Below are 5,964 nucleotides of genomic sequence, written 5' to 3'. Positions count from 1 at the left end.
CTCAGAAATAATGCCCGGATTTTGCGAAAGCTCTAACATTAGTGCAAGTAGACACGTTTGGTTCAAGTATGTACAATCCATTCACAAATTGTTGTGTAACTTTATCTAGTCTAGCAGTTAACTTTTTTTTAAAAATCATACAGATGCCAGTCAATCCAATTTACATAAATCACATAATAAAATCGAATGACAATTATTATAAACAGGAAGGGGGGAAAAGACATTCAGATATAGTACAGGGGTGGCAAACTGTGGTCCTCGAGGGCCTGAGTCCTGCAGATTTCCCTACTCAAAGTGCAGCTGATTCCAATTAACAGGATCATTATCAGGCTTATGCAAAGCTTGCTGATGAGCTGATCATGAATCAGCTATGTTGATGAAGGGAAATATTCAAAACCTGACGTTCCACTTTTATTTTGAGGGGATTTACCTGCCTACGAGTTTTACAAGACTTAAAGGTACACTCAGTATTATACAGTGGCATCTAGTGGTGAAACAATAAATCATTCGGAAAAAAAAAACAATTGTTTGTGTTAGTAGTATATAAAAAGATATGTTGTATCGCATAAACGTACTTTTTTTAAATATAACGGTTAGTCTAGAAATCGCAAATTATCTTACATGTCCGAGCCGCGGCTTCTAGTGTCCGCCATGTTTCGCCGCCATCTTTCTGCTACGGGTGCCGTCAAAGACAAATTTCAGCGCTCCATTTCTTAACGCGTTTTTGGAACGCACTTCCGGTTTGTATGGCGACCGCATGTCCACGAAGAAGAAGAGTTTCCGGTCCCCGAAGAGAGCATTATCAAGCATCAAACTTACTTTGGGAATTTATTTTATTTCAGCGCGACAAAACAAGAGTTTATATTGTAGCCGCATTTGCCAGATGGAGAGAAATGAGGAACAGACTAGGTTTGGGACGTGCCGGTGCCTTCGACTGCTTTCTACTTGACCGGTAAGTAAGAGTACATTTGTGTTTACGTTTTGAGAGCGAGAGAAAAAGTATACACCGTACTAATTAATACGATGTTCGTACCTTTGTTTTACGATCACTGTAGCTGTTGATTAGCAACTCCGCACCACTCGAACGATTTCGTTATGTAGCTACGTGCTTTGAAAAAAAAAAAAGATTCCCGCTGGCACGTTATAATTAGAGTAAATGCGCAAGTTATTGTGTAATGTAATGTAACTGTGATTTCGGAGGTATATTTGCCTATAACTTCAATGGAGAATCTAAAGCATACTGTATTAGTGGAGGAGTTGAAAATTATTTTCGTTGTGGTTGGTGAAAATAGTGTTCTCGAAATTAATTTTCGGCAGGGAATAACTTTCTGGACTTAAATGTTGGCTGTACCGTAAGCACTGCTAGAGTCTGAACTCTCTCACTCAAGTGTGTACTGGTCCATTGTGTAATTGGGTGCACAAGAATTTACAGGCTGCTACGTTTTCCACGGAAATTCGACAAGCAAGCAGCCTTTGCATATTCTATGCAGTATGCAGTCAAGTTACTTTTATCTAGCTAATACAATGTTTTGGGCCCAAAAACTAAAGATCTTACCTCTATTTTGGGGGGTTTGTTGGAAAGTTGGTGACATATAGTAGTATCATCAATTATTTTATTTTATAATTTTGTTTTTGTTTGTGTCACACTAGATCAACAGCCAAACTTGAGGGGTTCCAGAACCATATTCTGATGTATACAAGCATTCATGCACCGTTTAAATACATCACCGACCTGCAAGAAAAAAAAATATCAAGGGGAGAGTCAGCAGCCAAATTGGAATGCCCCGAATGAGGACACTTGAATGGAGGACCCCAGAAGGCTTCGGTGTTGTACCACCAGTATCTCCACCTACCATATCTGAGCTGCAACAAACTGAAGTCAGCCGACGTCTTGGTATGTCATTTACATATGGACGGCATTGCACACTACATTAACTTTTTGTGTGAAGCAATACGGAATGGTCACATGTACAAGCACCACTTGTTTTACACAGGACCTGCTGACCAGGTGTCTGAAGCCATGGAGTGACTCCTCCCTCACTTTCCTCAGCAAGCCTTTGAAGAATATGATATCATCGTTGGTGGGAACATGCCCTCACTCCATAACATGTACTTGTGCAGTCAAGGAGCATGTAAAACTTAATAAAACCAGCAAACATTGAAGTGACTTCATTTTTACTGCAGTCTGTTCACACAATCAATGGACAAGCCTTCCTTAATTTTGCCCCAATAACATCATAGAGTAGGCGAAAAGTAGTGTTACAGATCATACTATGTGTTCGGGAGAGTTTGAGGAATGTTGCAGTGTTAATGGGGGGCAATGTCAGCACACACACACACACACAAAAAAAACATCATGGTATTGAGTTAATCAGATATTTTAGCTGTGTACAACACATACCTGCTCTGTAACACTACTTTTGGCCCAAACCTGTATGTCTATTTTCCATATTTTGAAATGCACAGCGTATTGGTAAAATTCTGGAACAACTGCAATTCATGTAGCTCATTATATTCTAACAGCATTTTTTTTTTTTTTTTTAGTTAATATGTTCATTTCATGTAGACTTTTATTTTACTTTATTTTATTCATTCATTTTCATGTACTGTACCTTACATTCATTGGCCAATGAAGAATTCCTTGTCATTGCAAGCATTTATAATAATTCTCCAGGCTTTTGATGTTTTACATTTCTGGTCATGTAAAATAGTGAGAGGTTAGGTGTCGAATGAACACTGCATGTTGACGCCAAAGGAAATAGTATTTTTTTAGTTATTCAAAATGTACAAATTAACACACAACAACAATATACAAGTTATACAAACTACAACAACAAGTGTCAGACATGGACTAATTATATGCCAGGTAAAAAAAAACCTTTGTATTGTCCTCAAGGATCTGGGAAAGTGTCACTTATTTGCCACAAGTCCACCAAGGTGCTGCAGTCTGGGATCCAGGTACAGGAAATCATGGTGGTGCTGATGTGGGATCCAGGTACAGGAAATCATGGTGGTGCTGATGTGTCAGCAATGTGTCAAAAAGTATTTCTTGGTGTCAGTCTATCAGCTGGACTTGGATATCTTCATGTTCCTCCATGGTCATTTCCTGTACGAGTCTCTGCAAGAAGGTAACAATTGTATGTCAGATGAAGTACCAAACAATGAACTGAAAGTCACTGAGCCAATGAAGTACATTATTACATGAGCAAGACTATTTGTGAAAGCTATGTAAATTCCTGCACATCGAAGTACAAGGAAGCTGTTGTATCTTCAATCAAAACTAATTAAGTTGCTTAGTGATATTTATTAGGTAAAATTGTTCAACATGGTGACAAATCGATATCTGAGTAAAGGGTTTCAAATGTTTTTGTAAGCAGCACTTTTCTGAGTGGTTAGTAGCAACAAGACACGGGGGGAATTACGAGTCTGAGTTGCAGGTGTGTAGTTCAGTTAACACCATTATTTTTGTACGATATACTAAACATATCAGCAAACGATGTAATCTAAATACCACATATTCCAAGCAAAGGTATGTTTTGAGCCATTCACATGCATGCTCGAATGGAATTATTTTTCCATGATGACATAATTGTACGTTACGAGACACCGCGTTCTCTTCCTCGTCGTCTCTCTCGCCCCCTCCTCGCCCCCTTTGAGATGGTCCACATGTCTATAAAACATAACATAACTGTGTGTTCTCTGTTGCATGGTTTAGTTGCACTAACAAATATGAACATAGATAGCCATTATCATTAGCTGACGTACAGTATTTCCAAACAATGCAGACAAAAATATTAATTCTGAAATTAAATGACTAAATCACAATTATTAGGGATCTGTACGGAATGTCTAACAAATGCAATTCACTTACGTCATCACTCGAGGGAATACCAGAAGTTGTTTGCGTTCTGTTCCAGTGAAATTGATGGTAGGCCGGCGAAGTGTGGTCTCTCTGGGACGCCGTAGTTCGTGTGCTTAAAATCATTACATTATCTTGTTTGACCGATAGATGGCGGTCGCGAGCTACACACTGCGGCTTTAAGTCGTGCTATACTAACATGGAATATCATCGCGTTAAACCAAGACCCTGTTTTAAACAAAACACACAACTCAGTCATTAACATAACGATTTCCAGCCAGTTGTAATTCTGACGTTTGTTTTATGTAACAAATCTTGCTCTGTGGAGCACTTTTGCGAGTCAACACAAACACTGCTGTTACTCGATACATTTCAACAGCAAGTAAATAGATTCACCAGTACTTGGATGTTTCATTTCTTTTTCACCTTTCTGTCCCGATTCCGCGCCACCCCACGCATTTTCGTTCCAAGTCCATTGCTGACATTGCAAACGCGCCGCCGAAACGCTACACCCGGCTTTTGTGTGTTGTAGCATGTTAGCTGGTAGCTGTTTCGAGGCTGTAACCGCCCCGCTGCAATATGATTTGCTACAGCGTCTCTGGAAGGATATGACACATGGCCATGACGCGCTCCGTAACCATGGACGTCGCCATATTGGATTAGCGCTCATGAACGGGGACAAAAAAAAAAAAAAAAAAAAAAAAAAGTCGTGTGAAAGCGACCGAACGGAACACAGACGGGCCGAACCGAAACTGTTGAACCGATCGGCTTTAACGGTTTTCAAAAACCGTCCCAGGCCTAACATATAGGGGTGTCCCGATCCGATACTGATATCGGATCTGTATCAGCCAAAAAAAAAAAACAGTATCGGATTTTTTTTGTTCATGTCCAAAAATATCCGATATTTGCACACATATATAAACAGTCCGTTCTAACTTCCGCTCCTGATTTTCTATCCAGCAGCGTCTGCACCGAGCATGTCGCGCTCACGGGATCAAACAAACAAGCATGCATGTGAATTAGCTTTTAGCTAACTGAGGAAGAGAGAATGTCAACAGTGTGGGAATATTTTTCATTGAAAAAAGAAAAAGACAGCGGACAGCAACATTTATCAAAAGCAGAAGTTCCCCGTGGTGGAAAAGAAAGGTTTAATCTAACCAACCTCATTAAGCATTTGAAAAAGTATCACAAACGAGAGGATGAGGATTTTGAGAAGAGAACCGAGGGGAATAATCAGACAGTCGGAATCATTTTCACACCGTAAAACTCCCACGGGACGGCAAAAAGGCTTCACGTAAGTATCACTGAAAAGATCGCTTAATTTATTGTGCTTGATGGCCAGCCTGTCAATCGTTAGTACTGTCGGCTTTAAATGTAATTGAGCACCTCAAGCCTCGCTACGTTATTTCGAGCCGCCACTATTTCGTAGATAAAACTATACCGCGGAGTATGGTGACATTCAAAGGTGTATAGCGGCTTATGTGGCAAATGCTAACGCTGTTAGCTTCACCACGGACATCTGGAGCTCAGAGCAACTTCATTTATCATAGAGGAGCATAGTATAGAAGCAAGCTGACGGGGCGGCATGCTGAAATGCTCATCTTCTTAAAAAAGAATCTCCACATTATGCTTGGTCTGCAGAAAGGGAAGTTGGAGGAATAGTGAAATTAACCAACTGTTTTTCTACTTTTATTAGTTACATATTCATTTTTATTTATTTTAAATTGGAGCTTGGGACACGTTGAGCAGTGAGAGAGTGGCCAATATTGTTTTGGTTATATATTTTTTTGTCCCGCCCGCTGTTCCCACCATAGTGACACTGAGTGTCTGTCTGTCTGTCTATCTATCTATCTATCTATCTATCTATCTATATATATATATATATATATATATATATATATATATATATATATATATATATATATATATGTATGTATGTGTATATCCTTGTGAGGAATAAGCGGTCAAGAAAATGGATGGATGGATGGATGTATGTATATATATGTAGCGAGCAGTGACGGGAGTCGGAGGCAGAGTGTGGAAGTCCGGAGCCAAAGACCGGCGGTTTATTGATATCAGCTTCCCATTGTTTAACAGCAACAACA

At 39.6% G+C, this 5,964-nt stretch overlaps 1 long non-coding RNA gene across 1 annotated transcript; it reads left to right on the top strand.

Moving 5' to 3' along the window:
• Positions 1-558: 558 nt before the first annotated feature.
• On the top strand, positions 559-2,163 carry LOC144007673 (uncharacterized). Its single transcript, XR_013280305.1, has 3 exons — positions 559-952; positions 1,651-1,894; positions 1,995-2,163. It is a non-coding gene; the product is annotated as an uncharacterized LOC144007673 (long non-coding RNA).
• Positions 2,164-5,964: the final 3,801 nt, after the last annotated feature.

The sequence above is a fragment of the Festucalex cinctus genome, chromosome 19, assembly GCF_051991245.1.
Source record: "Festucalex cinctus isolate MCC-2025b chromosome 19, RoL_Fcin_1.0, whole genome shotgun sequence".
Taxonomy (NCBI): domain Eukaryota; kingdom Metazoa; phylum Chordata; class Actinopteri; order Syngnathiformes; family Syngnathidae; genus Festucalex; species Festucalex cinctus.
The sequence above is the reverse complement of the archived record's forward strand: the minus strand, read 5'-3'. Positions and strand labels throughout refer to the sequence as shown.